We start from the raw sequence: 23847 nt of genomic DNA, 5'->3' as shown, positions 1-23847 counted from the left end.
CTTGCTCCCCCCGCCACCCCCCGTCATGCCGTAAGCTCCTCCAGACTGGGAATGACAAAGAACAAGAGAGTCCAAGCACCTTGCCAGCACATAACAAATCCCTTATAACAGTTATTAATCAGTAGCTCTTTGACTAAAACCACTGCTCTGGGCATAGGAGGTGCCTTGCTCAGGCTTGGCACCCAGTCTTTCTAGTGCATTTTTTAAGTTTAAGAATCCCAAGGCACTTCATAAACTTGGTAGCACTGAAATGCAGCCACCGCTGAGCAGGAGCTGAGTGACAGCACAGGGACACAGTCCACCTCAGCTGCAGCTGGAAGCAGGAATCAGATCAAACAAGCCCTATTACCTGTGTCACGTAGGAGAGTAGGTTAGATTTAATTCACTATAAATGTGAATCTCACAGCCAGCAGGAAGCACAAAAGGATTTTTTAGCCAAACCACAACTCTGACAGCACACAGATCTTCAATTCCCATGTAGGACTGATGTTACCTCAGAAGCTTTTCCCTAGAATCCCACACTTACCACACTGAGGCAGGGTAGGGAAGTACCTTAGAGACTAACTGGTTCAGAGAGGCATAAGCTTTCACAGACCATGGCCTATTTCATCAAGTTCTGTTTCCTACAAAAGCGTATACCTCTCTGAACAATTTAGCCTCTAAGGTTAGTGCTGCCCTGCTTTCTGCCTGACTTAAGATTAACTCAGATAACTACCTCTGTACCGAGTGCATCACTGGCACCTCAGAGGTTGGCAGATCAGTTGACCAGGCTATATTAGCAATGGGCATTTCTAGTGAAGCTACACAAGCTAAGCGGATGCGTAGCAGGAAAACACCATCCCCTCCAGATTGGCCTGTACACAGCCTTTCCTCCAGGCATGGAGAACAATTCCCTCATCCTCAGTCACTACCCTGATGTATGCTGTAGGGATGTCACTGAACACCACTGAACCAGCCCTGTCCTTCCCTCAACACACATATTTCCTTTTGCTTGCTTGCTCACTCTGCCTTCTGCACAGATCCTCAGGGTGCCTTAGCATGGTCCCTACTCCTACAAACCACAAGCTTTTACACAGCAGAAAAACACCACTCCTCACAGTATTAATAATGGAGAGCCAGGGAGAACTCAGCAGTACAGGAGTGCATTGGCATTTGGCTGTCTTTCTGCAGGGGTGGGGTTGTTTTAACATCTCTGCCTTCTACACTCAGCCCCAGCTTTGAACACCTTAAACCTTTGATGGTGCAGATTACAGAGACTCATGAGCAGCTGTTAAATCCTGTCTCCGCTCGTTCGGAGAATAAAGAATCCAGAATAATGTACATATGTCAGTAACATGACACAAAGATTCTTCAAGACAAACAGACAGACTCTGGAAAGATTTCCTGAAAGAGGAAGCAAAAGAAGGACCAAACGCCAGAATGATTCCAGGTCAGAGAGGAGAGAGTTGTCACTTGGCAGGCTAAGGGTTTTAAACTGCATACATATTCTTTAAAATCACTGCTGCTTAAAGTCTCGTGTGGCACCCATTGCACTGCAATGAAATGTGACAGCCTGCACAGTGAAGACTCCCTTCAGAACCGTCTTTGACTATATTCACACATTGTGGGCATTGCTTATATAAACGTTACAAAGGGAATTTACATCCTTCTTTGCCCTGGGTTAAGCAGAGTAACTCGTCCTTGGAAGATACGTGAGCGGAGAATCTGTCCCACTACAGCCAGCAGGGGAACTGCTTAAAAAGACTGGATTTTCAGGAAGGAAATCTAATCTTGATGGAATCCACTTGTTGGAAACCTTACAGGGAACAAGATTACTTGTAAAAGCAGCTACTGGTGTTCAGTTGTAAGTATGGACTTAAACATGTTACAGGTATACAGCAGCCAGAGGTTTCAACAGCGCGTTCTACTACAGGTATAGCAGTCTTCAGAAGCAGCTACCTGCCCTACTTGAGTTTAAATAGTGGTGTTGTTTTGTTTACCCCAAACGCAGAGTAATTCAAGTTTACCCAGTGTCATAAATACCCACAGAGTTTAACTCAGCAGCACTCAGGCACATACCCTGTGCTCCCCCACAGCTGGCATTTTCTCTTCTTTGCAGCCATTTCCCTTGTTAACTGCATTTAATTATAATTGTTAAATTATTTGGAATCCCACTTACCTTCTGAAGCACCAGGACTCTCCTCTCTGCCAAGTGTGTTGGAGAGAAGGTAGCTCTGTTCTTCCAGAGGCAACTCAGTCAGCTGGACAGGGAGGACCTGTTTTGGATATAAATCCCCACAGCTAAGCAAAGACTTACAGCCTGCCCCAGAAGGGGAGCAGAGAAGAGTCCACTTAAAAACCCTGCTTTTTGCTTGAGAGTACTGGCACCTGGGAACCACTGGATGGAGATATTGCTGTGAGGTAACTGAAGCCAAGTTTTCTTTAGCTGGTGCCTGAAGTGCACCTGCCTCCTTGGTAAACTGTGCCTATAATTGTCAGGCATGTGTGAGCCTGTGTGCGCAAGCAAGAGCTATCACCAGGCTACTGTATCTCACAAGCCTGCCTCTCCCACTCCCCTCCCAGCCTCTCATTGCTCAGGCTGCTCCTGTGCTCAGACGTTCATTCATCCCCATCCAGTCCATCCTGGCCCAAGGCTATTATTCTGAAGTTGAATTAACACACCACAAGGCGCACAGCTCATCCTTCATTCCTTGGCACTAGCCCTCCCCGTTTCATTCAGTGTTTCCTCCTGGTTCAGCCTCTTGGGAATTAAAGGCAACCTGAAAAAAGGCTAGGCAGCATACTTACATGCTTGTTCCTGAGGGCTGGGAGTGCCTGGGTAGGGAACTGAGCTTTCCTCTGAAGTGCATTAGATTTTTTTATTTTTTTTTTTAATATTCAGATTTCAGATCTTTGCTTTATTTTGCCTAGCAGTCTGTATAAGTCTGTAGGTGCTAATCTCATCAAACACAGCAAGAGAGCAAAATCTCAGCTGCTGAGGGATGGACCCAAGTCAGACCCTTCCTTGGTGGATTGTTTTGTTAAGGAGAACCTAATGACTCAAGTGACAGAAAAGTTAATGACATCAGGTGGTGCAAATCAACAGAGTTGAGACAGTTTCCATTCTGGTTCACCAGCCTTCATACAAGAAGGTGAAGGCAGGAGCTGTCTGCCCTTTCTGCAGGTTCAATGGAGAAGCAGAAAAAATAGTTTTGGTTTAAAATAAAATAACCCCAGGAAATGTTTCAGGCCCCCTTCACATCTCTTAAAGGATCAAGGATGGGAGGGAGAGGTGTAGGACAGGGGCTCCTGCAGATCACCTTCAAATTGTGAAACTGGCTGAAGTGCAGCAGAGCCTTGGTCATGACTCATCCATTATGCAAAGGCAGGATAGAGATATACCTTATAGACTAACGCAGGGATGCTCAACCTCCAGCCTGCAGACCAAATGCAGCCTGTGGGGACTTGGAATTTGGCCCACGGGGCTTCCAAAGGGTCAGGACATTTGGTAGCAGTGGAGCAGTGGCAGTTAATACTACCACCCCTCCTCACTGCCAAAATCCCAAACCCTGTGTGATGGGTCAGAGCCAGGCCACCCCCAAACCCCTGCACAGCCAGATCACGGCATATGGGTTTGGGCACACCGTCTTCCATTCTTCCCCTAGGCCAGGTTGGAGCCAGACCATGCCCCCTCCCCCTCCACAGATGGTTTGGGGCTGGGCTGGGCTATGCCCCCCACCAGGGCTGGGTCAACTCTCCCCATACGCAGGGCCAGAACAAGCCCCTTTCCCCCACACAGCTGGATCGGAGCTGGGCTGCCCCCCTACCCTGTCCACACTGCCATATGGATCACTGCTGTGCTTGCCTCAGCACCACACTGGCTCCACCAGCTGGATCTGGCCTGCAGACAGACTGGGAACTGCCCATTTGGTCTATGCTATCAGGAGCATGATGAGTAGCACTGGTCTAACTGAATTAGAGGAGCATAAGTTTTTATGAGCAACAGCTCACTTCATCAGATACTAGGCTGTAAAGTGCAACTCTACCCTGATTTCAGGAAAGCCAAAGCGCAATTGGGATTGCAGCTAGCAAGGGACAAAAAAGGTAACAAGAAGGGTTTCTACAAGTATGTTAGCAACAAAAGGAAGATCAGGGGAAGTGTGGGTCCCTTACTGAATGAGGGAGGCAACCTAGTGACAGAGGATGAGGAAAAGGCTGAAGTGCTTAATGCTTTTTTTTAACCTCAGTCTTCACAGGCAAGGTCAGCTCCCAGACTACTGCACCAGGCAGCACAGTTTGGAGAGAAGATGAGCTGCCCTCAGTGGTGACAGAACAGGTTAGAGGCTATTTAGAAAAGCTGGATGTGTACAAGTCCATGGGGCTGGACAGGATGCACTGGAGAGTGCTGAGGGAGTTGGCTGATGTGATTGCAGAGCCACTAGCCATCATCTTGGAAAACTCACAGCAATCTGGAGAGGTCCTGGATGGCTGGAAAAGGGCAACCATAGTGCCCATATTTAAGAAAGGGGAAAAGGAGGATCCAGGGAACTACAGACTAGTCAGCCTCACCTCAGTCCCTGGAAAAATCATGGAGCAGATCCTTAAAAATCCATTTCTAAGCATGTGGAGAAGAAAGCGATCAGGAACAGTCAGCATGGATTCACCAAGGGTAAGTCATGCCTGACAAATCTGATTGTCTTCTATGATGAGATAACTGGCTCTGTGGATGTGGGGAAAACAGTGTATGTGATATACCTTGCTTTTAGCAAGATTTTTAATGCCATCTCCCGCAAGCAAACTGAGGATGTACGGGCTGGATGAATGGACTGTAAGGTGGATAGAAAGCTAGCTGGATTGTTGGGCTCAATGGGTAGTAATCAATGGCTCAGTGTCTAGCTGGCAGCCAGCATCAAGTAGAGTGCCGCAGGGGTTGGTTTTGTTCAATATCTTCATTAATGATCTGGCAGACGGGATGACTTGCACCCTTAGGAAGCTTGTGGAGGACACCAAGCTGGGGGGGGGTGTAGTAAATACACTGGAGGCTAGGGCTAGGATTCAGAGTGACCTAGACAAATTGGAGGATTGGGCCAAAATAAATCACAAGAGGTTCAATAAGGACAAGTGCAAAGTCCTGCACTTGGACAGAAGTGGGGACAGCCTGGGGACTGACTGGCTGGGCAGCAGCTCTGCAGAAAAGGACCTGGGGGTTACAGTGGACAATAAGCTGGATAGGAGTCAACAGTGTGCCCTTGTTGCCAAGAAGGCTAACGACATACTGGGTTGCATTAGTAGGAGCATTGCCAGCAGATCAAGGGAAGCTATTATTCCACTCTGTTCTGCATTGGTGAGGCCACATCTGGAGTACTGTGTCTAGTTTTTGGCCCCCCACTATAGAAAGTATATAGACAGGTTGGAGATAATCCAATGGAGAGCAAAAAAAAAAAAAAACACAAAAAAAAAACACAAAAACAAAAATGGTTTAAAGGCTGGGGCACATGACTTCTGAGGAGAGGCTGAGGAACTGGGCTTATTTAGCCTGAAGAAGAGAACACAGAGAAGGGATGTGATAGCAGCCATTAACTACCTGAAGGGAGGTTCCAAAGTGGATGGAGTTGGACTGCTCTTAATGGTGACAGATGACAGAACAAGGAGCAATGATCTCAAGTTGCAGCAAGGGAGGTTTAAGTAGGATACAGTATTAGGAAAAACCTCTCTCACTAGGAGGGTGGTGAAGCAGTGGAACAGGTTACCTGGAATCTCCATCCTTGGAGGTTTTTAAGGCCTGGCTTGACAAACCCTTGGCTGGAATGATGTAGTTGGGGGGTGGGTACGCTTTGAGCAGGAGGTTGAACTAGGGACCTCAGGAGGTCATCTTCAACCATAGTTTTCTATGACTTCAGACTAACAAGGCTAACTACCTCTCTCCAATAGACTGCGTGTTCCTGACACCTGTGTATTATTAGCTAGTGAATAAATAGCAGCCTGCTCCCCCCCTAAAATTCTTCAAGCATTTTTACATGTGTAGTACTTTACTCCTGGCTTCCCTGCAGTCAGTTACATGAGCAGAATTATCTAACTGCACATTTGCACAGTGGAAGACCAGCTACAGCAAGTCTCCACTTGCTGCTGTTAGAGCTGCACTCAGGCACCAAGAGCAGAGAAGGTGTGCTAACATAGGTCTCAATGGGCACATCCAAGCAAGCAGGAACATGTGCTTTGTGGCACCTCAAAATGCCTTTTGCAGAGCCTCAAAAGCTACAGTGCAGATTGAAAGGTTCGCCATGCTGCAAATATGCAGTATGGAGCCAAAATTAGATACTGGGAAATCCTGGTATCTAAATTAAAAAAAAAAAAAAAAAGACTGTGATAGGGGGCAGTTTCACAGCTGGTCACAGTTGCTGGCTCACCCATCTGTCTAGCGTAGTCCACACACCTAGTCTTCTACACCTTTTATGTAAAAAATTAGTAGTTGTTCCTAAAGTGGGAGGCTGCCCATTTACTGCTTCATGCCAATAGCATAATACATGGCTCCAAACCTTCTTTTAAGCCACATCCCATGCCCCAGCATTAACTAGTTGAGGGTTTCTCTGGTCAGGTTATTGAACTGCTCAACCTCTCATACATGTTTGCCTTCTTGGGCCTCTCCAAACCCAGATCACTCAGTCTAAGGCCAACCTATGCAGTCCTTCAAGCCCACGCATACAGACCCAACTCTATACAGACTTCTCACCCCCCTCCCCCAGCCCCATTACTCCACCCCCTCACTGGGGCTTTCAGCCTTACACCACTTGGGTCTCAGGCCTGATGATACACCTGGACCCCTCACTTATCCCCTCTACAGGGTAATGCACCATGTCTTGCAGGGGTGAGGCTATATAGTGCCCCATCCTTACCTTTCACTAGGAAGGCACTGGTGTAGCATTTCCTGGGGACCACCCTGCCACAGGCAACCCCATTACACCATCCAGCCCCAGCAGGATGTAGCTTCAGGTCATCTTTCAGGACCAGGAGCCTCCTCTATCTCCATAGTTCCTAACCATAACCTGCAGGAGTTCTGGAAGTCACCACTCCAGCTAACAATGTTACTTCTCTAACTCCCTGCAACAACTACCCACTCAATTCTGAAGGCCTGGGTTTATATTGAGGCTGCTCAGCCCCAGTCTCTAATCCAGGAGCCCCCCCCCATGGTCATGTGACTGCCTAGTCAGGCCCATCACACTGTCAGCTGCTCCACAACCTGTTCAAACCTCTTAAAGTGGCAGGCATCAAAGGTGCCCTGCTACAAAAACACTAAAAAAAAAAAAAGCAGGGCAGCTCATGTGGCTGCAGTGTGCACCACCAGAAACTGTAGCTTAGTTGGCCAGAGCCATTCTCTGGCTGCTGGCCAGTCTCCATGCACCTGGATCACTGCTGCTGCAGCTCCAGGAGAGCCCCAGGACCCCAGGTAAGGCTGCTGGGGCCAGCTCAGGTGCTGGCCCCAGCCTCCCCTGCCCCACCCAGGGCAATTTGTCACATGCCAGAGTGTGCGTGCAGGGGCATTTCCTAGGGACATGTAGCAGGAGCACAACTATGTGGTGCTGCTACTACATGTCCCCCAGGGAAATGCACATTCCCACTCATCTGGATGTACCCATTGAGAGCTAAACAAGCATGCTGCAGATCTGGATACATACTTATGCTGCTAGTCCCAACTATAGCTCATGCTGCTGTATCTTCTCTGCTATGGCTTGATGAGAATGTCAGCACGCTAACTTGTGGTAGTGTTCTCTCTTCTGTGCAGAAATGCACACACAGAGAACAAAGCTAATGTGTGCCTGCCTTGTAGCAGTCACATCCTTTTGCAGGGGGGCAGACCCTCCATTCTAAAGAAGTCAGGACTAATGCATCACAGCAGGACCTGTGGCCATCAATGCTGTTCAGCTGAAATTGATGACCACACTTCAGAGCCTCTTGCCAAACGTTCTGGGGCATGCTTTGTAAAACAAGGAAACCTCAGCACTCTCCACCTTTGCTACAGTGCTGCCTCTGCTAGGAAATGATTGTGGAGAAGTGGGAAGGGACGCATTTGCATGGTCATTCTGAGGGGTACAAATGAATGTGGTTCTACTCTTTACCCAAACAGAAGACACCTACCATTTTTCCAAGAAGTCCGAGAAAGATCTCTGACAACCAATTTAATCCAAACTGTAGGAAAGAAAAACTTGTTTTAAGCCTGGAGTAATTGCCGGTTCCAAGTTTCCTTCATGGTGCTACGGGGTGCTGTGCAGCAGGACTGTCTTTCTGGAATGCTTTAAAGCTGGATTCTGGATCAGTTGTAGTTACCACAGATATCACAACCAAAGCATGGGTGTTAGGATCAGTGTACTGACTGTCTTTCAGCTTTGCTAGTTACATTTTATCTCTGTAGTTTCATAGCTGCTTTTATAGCTGCACTTCCCCCTTCCCCTCCACTTCTTTGTGAAGCATTGCATAGTATTACTGTGAGCTATTAAGTATCTGCTGCCTTCCCCCCCCAAAAGTGGTTGCATTTCTATGGAGGAATCCTAGTGTCCATGTTGTGCCTGTGACACAATAATCTGTAAAAGGCACTTGAGAAATCAGTGAGCAGGCGGAACATGATTCTCATAAAAAACTTGAAACTGTTTCTATGGGCTTAAAACAGCTGAATGAATTTTTAGATCCATTAAGAAAAACCTCTCTGATTCTAATGCATATAATAGAGTCCATCTATTTCAAATCCAAGCTCTAGTGGAGATCCTTAAAGAAACAAGCAGCCCAATTGAGATTGTGCTGGAGGAGGCAGATTCATTCTGCATTAAGCCCAGGCTGCTCCAGCTTTACCATATGGGGATGCTCTTATGCTGTCCTCTGGCTTGTCCCTGCCCAGCCAGTGCCTCACCTACACTTGGATTGCATTGCTTTCCAGTCTCCAGAGACAGTGCTACAGATACATCCCTTGTGTAGGTTCTAAGGAGCAGAGCCTGAAGTGGCCTCTCGGGCCTTTTCAGACAGACATGTACCTGCTTTAGTTTCACAGCACTGTCAGAAACCGCTCCTGACCCAAACTCTCTCAGCTCTTAAAGCCCTACCTCACCAAGGCAGTGGTGACAGAAGCTTGTGACTTGACGTTCTGAGTCCTACACAGTCTGTCTAACAGAGGCTGTGCAGACCACTGCTGGGGCCAGAGAGCACAGCTTCTTCCTAGCCAGCTCTGCTGGCCAGGGCAACACAAAGCAATGAATAGTGGAAGCGGCACCTTTTGTCTGCAAGCAGCACACCATGTCGTCAGCACTCAAACAGCACCGGCCTCAGAGCTTGGGCTAAAGTGGAAAGCTGCAGAAAGATTAAGAACTGTATCTTCTGGTGTGATGCACAGAAGGAGCAGGGTTATAAACATGTGCATGGAAGGCTGAATCCTGCACTTCCCTGTACACACACAACTCCCTTGGTAATCCATAATGGGAGGGACCCAAGAAGTAGATGGGTAAAGAACAGCTGTGCTCAAGGGCTTGGGCTTTATGTGAGGTCAGCCTCAGACGTGTGTTCAAGTTCAAGCTCTGAAGCCTGCACTGGGGATGAGGCATGGGACATGGCCCTGTAACAGCACTCTGGCAACCCTCCCGGTGGCCCTAGGGCAGGGGCAGGCAAAATGTGGCCCGCAGGCCGAATGCGGCCCACCAGGCCATTCTGTCCAGCCCACGGGGCCCCTAAAAATTTAGAAAATTAATATTTATCTGCTTCCGGCTGCCTGTCATGCAGCCCTCGATGGCTTGCCAAAACTCAGTAAGTGGCCCTCCACTCGAAATAATTGCCTGCCCCTGCTGTAGGGGGATGTTAATAACCCAACAACTGATGTCACATCCTTTTGAGCTGGTACTGTACCAGTATCTGAGTCCTGGTGGTCTTTCAATTGTTGTAGATGTCTTTTGTCCCCTTAAATTACTCTTCTGCTTCCAGTAAGTAGCCTGCTTTACATTACCTCTTCTTTTAACCATGACCTAGCATTTCTGTGAACTAATGTCTAGCTGCCTCCTTCCACCCCAGAAGCAGCTGCATTTCAGTGGAAGGCTCCTTGCTGCACAGGCCACAGTTCTGAAAAGCACATTGCTATTTACAGCATGCCCTGCACTGTTCAGTTAATCCCTAACAGGAGAACAATAAATGACAGTTCTAAGTAAAAGCCTTCCATGTGGCTCTGCCAAGCTCCTTCCAGAGTCTGCCAAGTCAGACTCACTGGTTTCAATGAGTACAGGAATGTGGCTGTCACCTAATCTGGACCATGAGGCCCAGGCCATTTGTTACTACACAGTTCTGGTATGGGGAAAAGGACCCCTGGCTGCTCCCCTTTCTGCTGTCACCCTTTGCTTCCCCAGCCTGAGTGACAGAGGGCATGTCTACACATGCAATTAATACTATTTGGGTTTACTGCGCAGTAATTTGGGTTTACTGCACAGTAAACCAACCCTGGGCAGACATCTACACATGCAGCCATTTGGTAGCAGATTTACTCCTTTTGAGCAGGCACCTGGGTTTTCCATTCACCATGGAAAAATGTGGAAAAATGAAGATTTTCTCCTTTAAAGGAAAAAAACCCAGGAAATGCAGGTTTCCCCTTGCAGGCTGGAGAGTTCCAGCCTGCAATGGGCTACTTCGACCATAGAGGAAGGTGATCAGGCAAGGGGTACCGCACACATGCACGTGGCAGCCAGGCAGCATGGAGGGCAGCTCCTGCAGCTCGATCCACGTAAGTCAGTGGTGGTGGGGGAGGGCAGATTGAGGCCCCCATGGTGAGGGATGGAGGAAGACAGGAAGGGAGGGAGTAGGACAGGGCTGGGGAAGGGGGTGCTGCCCAGCCAGGGTGGTGTATGGGGCCTGAGGCTTGGGCCCAGAGTGGAAATCTGCAGCCTCAGGGCCTGCTTGGGGAGTGGGATGGAGGGACAGGCAGGTCATCCAGGGGATGGCAGGGGAGCCAGCCACTGCAAGCACTTCTGTGGGGGGCACATGCCTCCCAGATTTGTGCATGGGGTGCAGGCCGTCTGCTGTGGGCTCCCCACCCTACTGCCTTCCCCCCCCACCCTCCACGGTCTAGCAGGTGGGACCAGGCCTGGGAGGGCAGAGTGGGGTAGGCAAGCTTGGTGCCACTGCTGGGAGTCCCACACCAGCTGTTCTGCCATGGCGAGGTGCCCCCTATCCACCCAGCAGTAACGAGGAGCACAATTCTACACTGTCACCACCATTGCTGCCAGGCAGGAAGGGTGCACCTCACCATGGTGGTACAGCTGGTGCAGGGCTACTAGCGGCAGCACTGAGCCTCCCCACTTGCTGGGCTGTGGAGGCCCCTGGGGGGAGAGCAGCAGGGCAGGGAGCCCTGAGTCCCCAGCTGGCAGCCCACATCCTCTCTAGTCCACAGGCTTCACTCTGCCCCCAGTGGAGGGGGAGCCAGGCTTTGCACTTAGCTCTGGCTGCTGCAGCAGCCGTTGTCTCCCATGGGCGGCAGCCAGGGCTTGGGCGCTGCTGGGGGTACAGAGGGCTGTGGGCCCTGGCCCTGGCCCTGGTCCCATAGCCCTGACAGTGGGGTGGGGGACACAACCACAGCTTGACTCATGTCCTGGTGACCAACGGGGGTAGGGCGTGCTCTGATTTTCTATGGATAAAAAAACCAAAATCAAACACATCTGGTACCATCTACACTTTTCCCAGAGCCTGACAAAGGGACTTTGATTGCTGAAAGCTTGCAGAAAAGGACAGTTTTCTTGCCATTTTCCAGTTGGTCTAATAAAAGGTATCATTTTGGAACCAAGAGTTCTAGATTTTTGTAAAATCAAACACCAACATTTATAGGTATTTATAATTTATTTTATTACAGTGATTGAGGCACTGGTAAGCTTCCAAACTGCTTTAAAATTGTAAATATATCAATAAAACATGGTGTTCAACTGATACCTATACATATAGTGGCATTTCATTTTAATCACAGAAAAATGCAGATTTGGGGGTGTTTTAATTCAAGAATTTAGCATTTTTAAATCAGAAAATCTGTAATTTTTAAACCAAGAAAACCAGGATCGCTGCTTATGAGTGTAGCCTGCTCCAGACCTCCTCAGGCCCTGTACTGGCCCCTTGCAGCAGCCAGGGGAGGTGGAGGCTCTGATCACAGCTGTCTGGGCCCAGGGACCCTCTTTAAAAGACATCCCTGTGCAGTGTTCCATGGCCATCTGCATTTCTGACCTGGAGCAGCCTGCAGCGTGCTGGCACAGCCCTCTGAGCCTCTGTCGCCAGAGCCTGCGCCCACTGTGTGATGGCTGCTCCATCCCCAGGCCCGAGGAGTGATGACCTGTGCCCTGCGCTTTTGCTCACCATGCTTCACTGCTTCAGCAGCCAACATCTGGCCCAGGTCAGGCTCAACCCTGTCTGCTTCCCTGTCCTACGTGGCTGCATGGCCAGGCTCACTGGTCTTCCTGCACCCCCCTGTTTCTGTGCTGACACCAGCCACCCCGGGGTGCTGCCTGGACCCCAACAGGAATGCTGATGATGTGCATGTGAATGCCACCATGGGTGTCATCCCCAGGCTTCTGGGGCTCCAAACCCATGCCTGTGGGCCCAGCTAGCCAGCCAGGACTGATAGCTTCATGTCATCCAGAGCCACTGGAATGATGAGCAGTGGCTGGACTTATTCCAGATGGCCTGGGCCACATTCCAGGAGCTCCTTGACCGGCTGCACCTACACCTAAAGCAGCAGGCCACCACTCTGTGCATACCCCTCTCGCAGAGACCTGGCTGGCCATTGCTCTGCTCAAGCTGGCTATGCCTTCTAGCCTGCACTATATTGGTGACCTCTTCAGTGTGGGCAAGATGACTGCTGGAGAGGCTGTTGTGGAGGTCTGTGGCACCCTCCAGGACATGCTGGGCCACACCATGCTTCAGGTCCACAACCCCATGGAGAGGGTGGCGGGGTTCTGCGCCCTGGGCTTCAGTGCACTGGGGCCCTGGACAGGACCCACATCCCCTGTAACAGCCAGAACCAGAGGGATTAATAAGCAATAAATATGTGCTTCTTGGAGGCATTTGGTATTTTGCCTAAACAGGTAATATTAGTTAATATAAAGCTTGTAAGTTTGTAAATTGCAAATGTAACTTGTCTGTCATAAGTTTAACCACAATGATAAATTAACTGTTCATGGAACTGACTGGGCCCCATAGGCAAAGCTGTAGCTGTGAGATTAGCTGGCCTAATGGTTTTTTGCTCAGGGTTCAGCCTTAGCAATAAAAACTGGATCTAACTGCTTAGCACACCCAACATGTTCCAAGAAAGCATATCCCAAGAAAGCATATTCAAATGAAGCCTAAAAGGGGTTGAGATTTAGGCGGAGCGACATCAATTTCAAACCTAAAGGTGCTGCATCATAATTTGATTATTAGATAAACCCGAGTCTGGGTAGTAACCTTTTATGATAATTTTAACACCTTTCAATCCCATAGGATAACAGCTATAGGGCAACGTTATGAGTGGCCCTGAGGCCAACAGATTAACATAAGACTAGGTATAAAAAGCACGTGCATCAAGTAACCAGCAGGAAGGAGGGAACAGAACTGTCATTTCTGTTCCACACCCGGACCCCAGACTCCCGGTGTGAGTGAAGATCGGATCCTGATCAAGGGACCTTCCCCGGTAATCCCTCTGACAGCATTGATCATCGGGGACGCCTGACTTCGCTGGAATCACTTGGCGCGCACCTGGCATTGAGGGACTATTGATAAATTGCCAACCCATGTCTGTCTATTTGTTGTTTTGAACAACCCAGTGGCTAATATCTTCGCAGTGCCCAGTTGGCCTGTGACAGATCTATCTATCTATCTATCTATCTATCTATCTATCTATCTATCTATCTATCTATCTGTTGTTATTATCTGTTATTATTTACTATTAGCTCTTTAATACTGCATTATCTGCTTATCACATTTATCTTTCTGTTAACTGTTGTGTGTGTGTGTGTGTAAGCTATAATAAATTTGCCTTTATTCCACTCCCAACTTTGCCTCCTCGATCTGAAACTGAATCAAATAGCCCAGTTGGCCTGTGATAAAATTGATACACTCACAGTGCCCAGCTGGTCTGTGACAATCCCTGTCACCTGCCCGCCCTGTAACAACTGCCCCCACTACAGCTGGCAGGGCTTTCATTCTGTCATGCTGCAGGCTGTCATCGACCACTAGGGAGCCTTCACCAACATGGGCTGTGTGTAGACGAAATGAGGGACATGTGTGCACGACACTTTAAAGCGAGCTAAATGCTTTTGCACTGCTTTAATGGGGTCAGTGTTTGCATGCCTCTGTGGCATATTGCGCATTAATTCCAGCCGCTGTAGGAAATGTGGTGGTGTAATGCACCTTAAATGACTTCTGAGGAGTTTTAGTTTGCTGCCCCCACAGCCGCAGAGCAAAGCACCGGGCTCTGTGCAGCTCTGCAGTTCTGCAGGAAGCCTACAGGCAGCCTGGCAAAGCAGGCTCTGCCCAAGAAAAACGACAAGGCTGCCCTTCATGTGCCCAGCTATACTGGGCAGTGCATACATACTCCAACCTTCCCTACACATGTCCCATGCCTCACAGGTGTTACTACTGTCATCAACTCTGTATGCCTCTGGCATTGAGCCCTCTGGCTCCTATCTCTCTGCAACACTCAGGCACCTAGTTCTCTAGTGACTGGCTTTCTGTGCCTCTCTTGGATGTCTGGCATCTCACTGATGCTTCTCTCCTGGGTACCTAGTTCTGCACCCCTTTAGCTGTATCCCTCTGGCACTATGGGTGCTGCGCCCCTCTGGCGCTCTGGGCTCACTGCAACCCTGTGGCTGCACCCCTGTGGTGCTCTGGGCTCTACCAAATCATATGCCCTTTCTCTCCAGGTGCTAATGAGGCCTCCAAATCTCCCCTTCCAGCCTCATTCTGATCCTCTTGACGAAACGTGAACATAAACACAAGCCCCTAGACTATAACTTAAATACTAGCAATAACAACAGTGCTATCTATGCCTCTTTAAGGAGACAAACTTCCACTCAGAGTAACATGCCCCTATTCTAGATACCTGGGAGACTCCCTGTACAGGCAGTCCTCAGACTTACAACACAACTGTTTCCTGAAAACCGTGTCTTAAGTCAAAATGTTGTAACTCGGAACTGATTTTCCCATAGGAAACAATGTTATAAATGGGGGATTGGTTCCTGAACCTAGGCCTGATACCCTATTTTCACCAAAAATAACCCAGAATGTTATACTCAATCAATTATAGATGAGTAATGTAGCTACATTAATGTATTTATATTGTAAATAGCAATCATATTGATTTGGAAGGATTTCTTTGAGGTGACTTTGCTGGACTTTTCGAAGGGTTCATGGCTGGAGTCTTCTCAGGAGTCTTAGCTGCAGGTTTTTTTGGAGTCTTCTTTGTTTTCTTAAAGAAAATGCCAAGGAAGTTTGGACAGATGTTCTCCAGGGAGATGGATGACGCAGTGAACTTGTTCACCAGTGTGGCATGGTATCAGATCAAGCGTTGTAAAGCTGAAACTGATGTCAGAAAGTTGAAACGGAGTGTCAATTTATAAATGTTGTAAGTGCAAAACGTAACTCGAAATGTTTTAAATCGAGGACTGCCTGTAGTCATGTAGCACCCAGATAGTACAGCAGGCAGTACTGGGAGAGCTAGGCAGGCAGCACCACGTTTCAAGTAGCTTCAGCAGGCAGGCACTCCTTCCCCATCAGTTACCAGAGAGAGTGTGTGTCTCCTAGCTACAGCCTGGGCTTATATATCCTAGAAACCTGGCTCCTGCCAGTCAGGTGATGTCGGTAGGTGTGGCCGATTACTCCCTTAGGTGTTACCCTGGCAACCTGCAGCTGGGGAGCTTTGTTTGGCCTGCAGATCTCCTTGGCCAGGCTTCTTCAGCCTTAATGAGCAAGCACATCCTAGTGCCCTGCTACAGTGTGTCATTGGGAAGGATACCAGCATGGCTCCCTCAACAGCCCTTGGGGGCTCCAGCTGAGAGCCTGGGAGCTGCCAGGCCTGGACACCTGCCTGCAGCACAGGGACACAGTGCATGGGAGGCAGGCAGGTGGTGGGGTGTAGTGAGCATGTTTGTTATTACCCTGAAATAGAATAGTTTTCTGATAGCATACTGTTAAGTTAACAACAATTTGGATTATTAAGAAGTATTAGCTTTGCAGCTGAATACAAGGCATGACCTGTGGCCTAGCAGTGCCGCTGACCACAAGGCAGAATGATAGCTAAGCCTTTGCTTGTGTCAAGTAATCATTTTAACTGTGTTTAGCATTTTCTGAGTAAAATGCAGCAAGTGGATCTGTGTCTGTGTGCTGTAAAATCAGCTACAGCAAGGCACAAGATAAGACAAAGAAGCCATTGTTCTAAGTACAGTGATCGTGTCCTTAAGAAGTATCTACCACTGCAAGTTCTTGCTAATGTATCATAATGTTACTGTTACTTAACTTTTAGCTCTTAAAAAGTGCTAGTTCAGCTTAATAGAAATATGCTGTTATGAAGATTTGTGAAGCACCGCCCAAGTATTGCTTTTGTTAACCCTGTAGTCTTGCCTTGTTGTAAAAAGTATAAAAGATCGTCCCACCCTTTAGGGGGGGCCATTTTGCCTCTTTGCTGGCTTAATGGTCATTGCTCGAGCAAATAAACTGCAGTAAACTTTACCCGTGTTGTCTGGTTTCTATGCAGCTAGACAATGAACCCCAGGGAGTTTTCTCCCACCACAATTTGGCGACCCAGATGGGATCCATCTAGCTTGGAGCCTTTGGAGACCTCCACCCCCTGACACCCCAGCGCGCACCAGGTGAGTTCACCTATTTGGGTTAGTCTCGGGTGGTGGATGGTCCCCTCAGGACCAATAAGGCGGGATCCTCAAATCGGGTAAAGGAACGGTACCGGCGAGTACCTCAGGTCAGGTATGTTTTTGGTTTCTATCTGGTTTCTGGTTTTCTGGTTTTAACCTCTAGAGGTCTCTGGAAGCAGTCTTTGAGGGTATCCGTCTGCTACTTTAAATGCTGTTAGAGCCGGCAGCCTAGCCGAAAGGCGAAAGACACGGATATAAGGTAGAAATGCTGTTATAACGGCCAATGACTAGGGTCTCAGACTCAAGACACCCCTCCTCATGGAGAAAGCCAGTGGGGTCCAAGAACACCGGTTGTTGTACGTGGATGAAACAGCTTCTAGGCAGGTAGAACTTAGGGAAATAAGACTGCTTGTGCTTGGATATAATCATGGGTTCTGGCCTAGGATATTCACCCCTTGATTATATGGTCAGGAATTGGAAATATTTGGAGGGACGGGCAGAACTGTCCAAGTCTCGTATGGCAGAACTCTGTTTAATTAATTAGACGTCTTATACATCTCAGTTAGATTTGGGAAGACAATGGCCAGAAAATGGATCATTTGACCCAAATTGCCTGGCTGCCTTACGAAAGATCTTGGAGGACCTCTGCCTCGACCTAATAAATTATTGGTATTTATAAGACAATGTTGCTAGTAAGCCTTTAGTCACCCCGACCCCTGTACCTTTCCCGAATTTGTTAGCTCCCCTTCAATGTCCAAAACTTTCTGCACCACCTTCATATTCAGATGATGATTATAAACCCATGCCCAGACCCCCTATCCCACCTGATCCGTTCATTCCCGTGCCGGCAGCGGACTCAGGAAATCGTGGGGAGGCATCACCCCGACTGCCTCCCTGCGACCACCCAAGTCCTGAGCCTGTAGATGGATCAAGGCATCCCTCTCCAGACTCAGCTTCCCTGAACACTGATCTGACTCCCATAGCTAATCGTACCCGACAACGAGTGCCTGCCCCTAGCCTTCTGGCTCCCCTAAGAGCATACCCTGTGCCTGGCGAGGGTGGAGAAGTTATCAGTCACTGGACACACGCTCCGTTCTCCACCACCGACCTGTTAAACTGGCAAGAGAACACCCTTCAGACTACTTTGAAAGACTCTGTAAAGCTATATGTCAGTATGGAAACATGAACCCCGAGACACCTGCCACTTTGCCTCTGTTAAAACTTGTATTCATAAGTCAAGCTAGCAAAGATATTAGAAAGAAGCTCCAACATGACACTGAGGGTGTTGAGAGTAAATCCATGGCAAAAATCTTAGCCATTGCTACTAAAACTTTTAATGGAAGAGAAAAAAAAAAAAGGAAGAAAGAAAAACAAAAGATGCAGAAGAACCAGTCTTTTGAGATCATACAGCTGCCCTCAGCTTACTTCTCTGCACAATTAGATCCAGTGGCAAAGGGGGGAGTAGGCTGCCTTCGCGCAGCGGCAGCAGCTGCAACAATAGTCGAAAAAGCCCAGGAATTAGTCCTCAGATACCCCCTTATCCTGAAGGCTCCACACACAGTAGCCCTCCTCCTCCAGAAAAATACTCAACATTTTTCTCATCAGAGAATGAACAAATAGGAAACCATGCTTTTAATGGCTACAAACCTGGTCATAGAGAGATGCAATACCCTGAATCCGGCTACTTTATTACCTCTACCCAGCGATGGGGAACCAAACTCCCACGATTGCCTTCAAGTTGCAGCATTTTCAGAAAAACCCAGGGCAGATTTCAGTGACTTACCCTTAGACAACCCTGATTTAATTTTTTATGTAAATAGCTCTTCAAAAATAGTCAACAGAGTTAGAAAAATGGGTTATACAGTAGTAACTCCATTTGAAGTACCTGAAGCTGAACCACTGCCTGAGCAGTTCGGCATGGTAGCAGACTGTGGCTTCCAGCTTGTGCCGTGCCCTGGTCCCTCACCAGGCTGCTTTTGTTTTTTCTCAGAGTGAAATGCCGAAAGTTTTTGCATGTGTTCTATGAGACAGGGAAGAGAGAACTGCTCGTTTCTCGAGAGCTATATGGAATGTTAGGCATGATGTGTATTACTGCAAAAGTGTTTGTCACGGTGTGAAGTTCTGAATGTCCTGGAATGCTTTCTCTTTAGTGAGATTGTGGGTTTTTTTTTTACTTACTGTACCTGATCTTTTGTGAAATAAAGTAGTTAAAAAGGATAGAATATGGCGATTGCCGGACGGAAGAATAGTGCTACCTAAAGCAGCCCTTAAACCTTATCTACAACAACTTCACCAAAGCAAGCTTTTAAGTTGCAAAAAAAAATTTGCTGCTATCACTAATAGACTGTTCTACGCACCCGGAGTCTACCAGGAAGCAAAAAGGCTTTTAGAACACTGCAGTATATGCAAAAGTTTAATGTCAAAGGAGAAAAATCAGGACCCCCTGGAGCCCGCCCCTGGGATAATACTCCCTTTGAAAGACTACAAATAAATTTTGCAGATATGCCTAAAGACAATGGGTACAAAAACCTCCTAGTAATTGTTGACCAACTCACGGGGTGGGTAGAAGCCTTCCCCACCAGAAGACCTACAGCACAACAAGTAGTAAAAATACTCCTTAACAAAATTATATCCAGGTTTGGTCCGCCACGTATCATCGAAAGCGATCAAGGATCACATTTTACTGCTGACTTAAATAAAACACTGACTAGCTGCCTAGGAATAGAATGGAAATTTCATACTCCTTGGCACCCAGAAAGCTCAGGACAAGTAGAGAAAATGAATCAGACCCTGAAACAAAAAATTGGAAAGCTATGTGCTGAGAGCGGGTTAAAATGGACTAAGACTCTCCCACTGGCTCTTATGTCCATCAGATCAACCCCCAGAAAAAACTAAAGCTCAGTCCTTACGAGCTGCTGTTTGGACACCCTGTTCCCCAACATTTCCCCTTACTACCGGCTCACACTTCTTCTCTTTTAGGCGATGAAGGACTCACCTCTTATATTTTATCTCTACAGTCTCAGTTAAAATCTCTCCATAGGTATGCTGCTTTAAGCCAACCTTTACCTGCTAATGTCCCAGCACATCGCATCCAGTCTGGAGACTGGGTGTACGTGAAAACTTGGAAACGGTCTCCCCTTGAATCTAAGTAGCAAGGACCATATCAAGTCCTCCTCACCTCCCACACCGCCGTAAAAGTAGCAGAAAAGGACAACTGGATTCATTATACTCGTGCAAAGAAGACAGAAGTTTCACCAGAGCTCAGGATTGGCTCCAATGCAAGCTTCCCTGACCTGGAAAAGGGGAAGCCAGAAGAAGACGACTGCGGACTTCGTGGGAGCACCGCATGTCCACCTGACCGCGACAAGGGTGAGCCAGAAGCAGACAAAAAAATAAAAACAAACACCTCCTGGACCTGCAGCCCATTAGATAATATAAAACTCAAACTAATCAAAGTCCACTAATGAACTGTCACCCTTTTGGGGTCCTGCCCAGCCCAGAGAACACTGAACTCCAAGTACTGCATCCTTTAGACACTTTTGGATCAGCCGAAACCGAGCACTTTGAGACTGTAACATGCTCCAGAAGAACAGTTATTGGAGCTGCAGGGTTGTTCATACTGTTTGTGCTGATTTTGTTATAATATGGCTTTTATAACTATGTTATTTCTAATCTTTCTCTTTGCCGGAGAAATAAGTCTCTCACAGGGGTCGGCTATAACTACCAGTTGCTGCAGATGTGCTAATCCTGACACCCACAGTTTTCCTGTCTGGATAAGCGATTCAATCGAACTCTCTGATATAGACGGGAAGGTCAACATTGCCCGTTGGCATCCCCCCTCACATTGCTGTAGTTCAGCAGAAGTCCGAGTATTTACTTATGGAACAGAATATTGTGTAAAGCCTAGCCACCCAGTTTTCAGACAATTTGCAGAGTCTCCTCAGGCTAAGGCTACTCTTAAACCTACTGTTGCCCATATCTCTGATAATAGTATGTACCTCCGATACGTTGAGAGAGCTGCTAAAGCAGAAAACCAAAGTGACTGTTGGGTGTGCAATCATTTTCCTCTCTACACCCAAGGAGGAATTCCCATGACTCCCTTCCCCTTGGGCCCCATCGAGTACTAGTTCAATTGGAGGAGACTGGCGTAATAATGATACAGCAACTCCTACCTGTTGTAGCTCTTACAATGATTTCTACAGCAGCAAAATTTAACCAAGGGCACTAATCCTATCTGTACCCCCATCTCCTCTTTAAATAATACCTTGTGGTATTGTTTGTACACTGATACCCCCCTGGGACAATGCTTCTTCAATGGAACTGCAAATCCTTCCTTTAAATCAAAGGGTGAGCACGGAGTGTTAGAATTAGGAAATGGTGGCCGAATACCTCCTAAGTATTCAAACCTCGCTGCTTTCAAAGGACAATACTGGGTCTGTGGCTCCCACGCCTATCATAAAATCCCTGCCAAAGAAAAAGGTATCTGCTATCCGGCACTGCTAAAACCCTCAACATCCTTCGCCATGCACCTTCCACGGGGCAGGTGGCGAAACAAGAGGGATTTGCAAGAAAGCCGTGATATAGTAGACAAATATCAAAAAGCTCAACTTACCAAGGGAGTATTACTCAGGTGTTCCCTTGCAAGTATGCTCCCAGGAATAGGCACTGTGTGTCTTGGAAAATTTACATTATGCCTCCAAGCTGTGATAGAAATCATGGCTCATGAATTCAGTGAAGGTCACAAGAAACTCTCGAAGGCCGTTGCTGCCTTGGCTGACACCCAAGAAGAACTCCGACAAATGGTAATTCAAAACCGTATAGCCCTTGATTTTCTCCTTGCTGCTCAAGGGGGAGCTTGTGCGGTTATTGGACCAGAATGTTGTGTATGGGTTAACAGCTCTTTTACCATAGTACAAACCCACCTCAATGATGCAGCTGTACATATCCAAAAAGCCGAAGACGTAGCTAAAATCCCCAAAGATGCATCTCTTAGCTGGCTTACTAACTGGTTCTCTTCCCTTACAGGATGGCTTAGACCTTTTATGCTAAGTATAATTGAAATAGTTATAACTATAGTCTGCCTGTTATGTTGTTTTCAGTGTTTATGCTCTCTAGGACAACAGTTTATGCAAAGGCAAGTAAAAATGTATGGTCAGTGTGGAGCCTGTGTCTAGCTCCGCCTGGACTATCGGGTGTTGCCCCTCCCCTCAACTCGCCTGCCACGACTTGGATGTAATCAATTACCTTTAGAGGGGTCTACAGTGGAGATCTTTATCCTGGGTGGGGCCTCCCGATAGACGGTGTTACTCACGGTTGAGTGACGCGGTGGGCCACGGGGCTCCGCCTCCCCTACACCCTGTCCACATGCCAACCGCTGGGTGATGCGTTCCAGATGTTTCCAGGCCCTGTATGACGGCCTCAGACCAGATCCCCGGTTCCCGGTCATTCTCCCTCCTGCTGGGAGTAATTCCTCCTTCCTCCCTTCTTACAGAAAATACTCCTCCAAATCAGGAGTAGCTGGTGGGTGCTCCCCCTGGTTCCAGCTCCCTCCTGGAGCCTCCGCTGTCTCCCCTCTCCTACCGGCAGCGGAGCGCTCCCCTGCCTCCTGAGCGTCAGCTGCTTCAGGATACTGAGAGAGTGCCTCGGCTTGCACTCTCTGACCGCCTTTCACTCTGCTGTTCGCGATAGGCGTACAGCTCTTAGATAAGCCGCCTGCTTGAGACCCGCAGGCTGGGTCCTCTCCGCTCTGTGCGATAGCCTGCAGCACGGGCTGCCCGCCCGTACTCTCTCTCCCTGGCTCTCCTCGTCTCCCTGTCCTGCCGGCGTTTTTAAACCTCCCCGCCGCGGCCGCTACGGCCACCGGGATTGGCTCAGCTGTTCGCCGCGCCGGGAACAGCTGTTGCCAGAACTGGCGTAATGGCGGTTCGTGCGGCTGCGGCCGCGGATGCGGCTCCTCTTCCCGCTTTTCTTCAGCCGGTACGTATGCCCCTCTGGGGGCTTGCTCTCGGGGTCTGGGGTCTGTGGGTCCTCCCTTCTCTCCCTCGCTAGCCTGTGGGGGCACTTCGCCGCCACAGTCAGTTTGTACAAATATCCAGCATCAATCATCAAAACCTAACCCCACAAGAAGTTGAATACCTAAAAGTGTGTTCCAAAATTTCCTCTGGAAAATTGGAACAAAGTAGGGATTGTAGTGAGCATGTTTGTTATTACCCTGAAATAGAATAGTTTTCTGATAGCATACTGTTAACAATAATTTGGATTATTAAGAAGTATTAGCTTTGCAGCTGAATACAAGGCATGACCTGTGGCCTAGCAGTGCCGCTGACCACAAGGCAGAATGATAGCTAAGCCTTTGCTTGCGTCAAGTAATAATTTTAACTGTGTTTAGCATTTTCTGAGTAAAATGCAGCAAGTGGATCTGTGTCTGTGTGCTGTAAAATCAGCTACAGCAAGGCACAAGATAAGACAAAGAAGCCATTGTTCTAAGTACAGTGATCGTGTCCTTAAGAAGTATCTACCACTGCAAGTTCTTGCTAACGTATCGTAATGTTACTGTTACTTAACTTTTAGTTTTTAAAAAGTGCTAGTTCAGCTTAATAGAAATATGCTGTTATGAAGATTTGTGAAGCACCGCCCAAGTATTGCTTTTGTTAACCCTGTAGTCTTGCCTTGTTGTAAAAAGTATAAAAGATCGCCCCACCCTTTAGGGGGGGCCATTTTGCCTCTTTGCTGGCTTAATGGTCATTGCTCGAGCAAATAAACTGCAGTAAACTTTACCCGTGTTGTCTGGTTTCTATGCAGCTAGACAATGAACCCCAGGGAGTTTTCTCCCACCATAGCGCTGGCCCTGGGGGCCACTGCTGGGGTCCATGAAGCTGCTGCAGCTGGTGCAGGGCCACTGCTGTGGGACCTGATGGCCAGAGGCAGGCAGCAGGTGGCACAGGCTCTGGGGTCATGCCAGAGTTTTAAAGGCCAGTCTGGGGAAGGCAAAGAGCTGTCCCATGCCCAGGGCAGGAGAAACTCT

At 48.1% G+C, this 23847-nt stretch overlaps 2 protein-coding genes across 8 annotated transcripts in view; one reads left to right on the top strand and one right to left on the bottom strand.

Moving 5' to 3' along the window:
- Window positions 1–2665, bottom strand: part of LOC102569479 (glucagon receptor) — a 29934-nt gene extending 27269 nt beyond the window's left edge. For all 4 annotated transcript variants that reach the window (XM_019493056.2, XM_019493055.2, XM_059716422.1 and 1 more), the window contains exon 1: window positions 2159–2665. The gene's annotated coding sequence lies outside the window, so the exon portion shown is untranslated. The remainder of the gene's footprint in view (window positions 1–2158) is intronic.
- CLUAP1 (clusterin associated protein 1) overlaps window positions 1–23847 on the top strand; it is a 366633-nt gene that overhangs the window by 20925 nt on the left and 321861 nt on the right. The gene's annotated exons all lie outside the window — the stretch shown is intronic.

The sequence above is a fragment of the Alligator mississippiensis genome, chromosome 13, assembly GCF_030867095.1.
Source record: "Alligator mississippiensis isolate rAllMis1 chromosome 13, rAllMis1, whole genome shotgun sequence".
Taxonomy (NCBI): Eukaryota; Metazoa; Chordata; order Crocodylia; family Alligatoridae; genus Alligator; species Alligator mississippiensis.
This window is presented reverse-complemented; position numbering and strand designations above follow the sequence as displayed.